The sequence below is a fragment of the Arachis ipaensis genome, chromosome B09 (genome assembly GCF_000816755.2).
Source record: "Arachis ipaensis cultivar K30076 chromosome B09, Araip1.1, whole genome shotgun sequence".
Taxonomy (NCBI): Eukaryota; Viridiplantae; Streptophyta; class Magnoliopsida; order Fabales; family Fabaceae; genus Arachis; species Arachis ipaensis.
Genome location: NC_029793.2, coordinates 127617733 through 127620484, shown reverse-complemented (window position 1 = coordinate 127620484; position 2752 = coordinate 127617733).

The following is a 2752-nucleotide window of genomic DNA, read 5'->3' as shown; positions in this document are numbered from 1 at the left end:
AACAAAACCGGTTCGATCACGGTTCAACTACGGTTGGACCATTGAACCATTGAACCAGTAACTTGACCGGTTCAATGACCGGTTCAGTTCTCGCAACCTTGATTTTAATTTACCGTTATTAGGGGTGTTCATGGTTTGGTTAATCCAAAAACTAAACCAGTTTTTTGGTTAACCAAAAATATAGTATTGGTTAATTAACCAAATTGGTTTTACATGATGAAATCGGTTATTAACCGGTTAGTGAAATTCAAAATCAATTTTTAACCGGTTAAAATATTAAAATAAAAACTGATTTTTAAAAAATAACCGATTTTTATATATAAAAAAAACGATTTTTGTACTAAAAAACCAGTTTTTGTACAAAAAAAAACCGATTTTGTACTAAAAAACTGGTTTTTATACCATAAAATTGGTTTTTACATAAAAAAACCTAAATTTTTACACAAAAAATTGATTTTTGTACAAAAAAACCGGTTTTTATACTAAAAAAATTGGTTTTTATACCATAAAATTGGTTTTTACATGTAAAAATAGATTTTTACACAAAAAATAATATATTTACGTACAAAAACCCAAATTTTTAAACCTTTTTTAATTAAATTTTTTTAATCTAATTTTTTTCTTTCTAAATGATACGAGTAACATTTGTAAATAATGAAATCCCTTCCATTGCTTTCGTTCCTTTTTCTTTCTTATCTCTTTTTAGTATTTTCTATAGTTTTTCCTATATTATCTGTTGTTTTATGGTATGTGCTGAGATTATGTTTGAGAATGAGTTGATTTTGATACTTAATTAATTGAAAATAAGAATGCTCAATATTTCACTTAATCAAATCGTTTTTAAAGGATTATATTATTCTTTCCTTAGTATAGACAAATTCTAAATTTTAACTGTTCTAAATTCTAAATTTTAATAAAAATGGTTATTTTTTTGGTAAAACAACGGGATATAATCCCAAGAAAAATGCCAACTATAAGATAGCAACTTTACAGGTAAAAGAATATCTCAGGAAGGTTGAAGTGGAAGGAAGGTGTCTGGAATTTCTCTCTATAGGAGACTACCTTTTCTCTCTACAGGAAAGTATCACTACAGGGTTACTCTATGTTGATCGAAAAAATTATTTTCGATCAGAAAAAGTCAAATCGAAAAATATCTAAGTATGGGTTTCGAGAAAATGTGTCTAGAAGGCTAAGTTTGGGAGTAGATGACATGGAAATCGTTTCCAATTATTTTGTCGAAATCGAAGAACCTGAGTCGAGAGGGAGATTCGATTTGAAGGACTTTCGAAAATTTAGTCGAGTGGTCAAATGAGAAGATTAGTGGATAATTAATCACAGGGGGAATATCTATAATCGTGTAGCGGGAACAGTTACTAAGGGCGGTTATGTTTCAAAATTGTGATTTATTTTAATTATAATTAATTGTAATTAATGTAATTTTAATCAATGTTCTGAAAACCGGATCGGACCGACCGGTTCAACCGAATTAACCAAAAATCGGTCACCTAGTCGGTTCGGTTCACCAATAGAACCATCCTGCAAAAAACCGGTTTAAAAACCGATTGAACCGGTGATTAACTGGTAAACCGGGCGAATCGGGCCGATTTTCTCTCCTAATAATGAAACGGCGCCGTTTTGTTTAAAAAAAAAAAAAAGGTAAAAAACTGGTATTTTAATAATTTTTATATTATATTTAGAAAATTTTAAATTTAAGTTAGTAAGTATATTATTATTTTAAATTTTAAAGTATTGGATGGGTGATTGATTTGATATAGAGTAGAGTAGTAATTTTAAGATGTAAGTTTAAGTTTTTAGTGTTAAATATTGATTTTCTTTAGTACCGTATTTATGATATAGGTATAAGTTAGTTGTTAGTGGTTGTTAGTTATTATTATAGTTATTAATGAATTAATCTGTTTCGAGTGAGTTAATTACAGTTTAATGATTAATCTTTATCGATATTTGGTTAGAGTTGTCATTGTTAAATAGTTCCACACGTTTTGTTTTATAAGGGACGGGGAATTTTAGATTGAAGTACAAAGTCGGTGATGTCGTTAATGTCATTTTATTTTGAAGCCGGTAATGTCGTTAATGTTGTTTAAAGTCTTAATGTCGTTAATTTTTAGGTTTTAATATAGTTGAGACAAGTCGTAATATTTTAATATGGTTTTAAGTTAAGTCGTAAGTTTTAGGTCATAGACTTTAATATAGTTTTAATCCTCCTAATAATCTTCTTATGTAATGTCTTATATCTTAAAGTGTTACTCTAGTGATTAAAAGTCGGTAATTGTCTTTTATTTAAGTTTTCTTTTTAAGTTCAAGGAAGTATTTAGTTTCTTGCTTTGTCTTTTATTACAATCTTAATTACACGGTTTATAAGCTGTGTAGTACTTCTGTCTTCATTACAAGACTTTTTGCCAAAACTTTAAGATAAGTCGTAAGTCTCAATGTCGTTAAGATATCGTCTCGTCTCGTATTAAGAATTTAAGTTGTATGTAGTTTAAATAAGAGTTTAAGTTGCATGTTGTTTAAATAAGTGTAAACTAACTAGTATATTTTTTTTTCTTCTTGTCTTCAGCGCTCACTGGGCGCTGCCACTCAACGGGCGCTGCAACTCACTGGACGCTACCACTCACTGGCGCTGCCACTCACCGGGATCGAGCCCCTCACCCTCACAAGAACCTAATCGTCTAATCCCTAATCCCATACCATTTCACCGACCGACTTAAGTAGTTAAGTTGTGCGCAAAAAG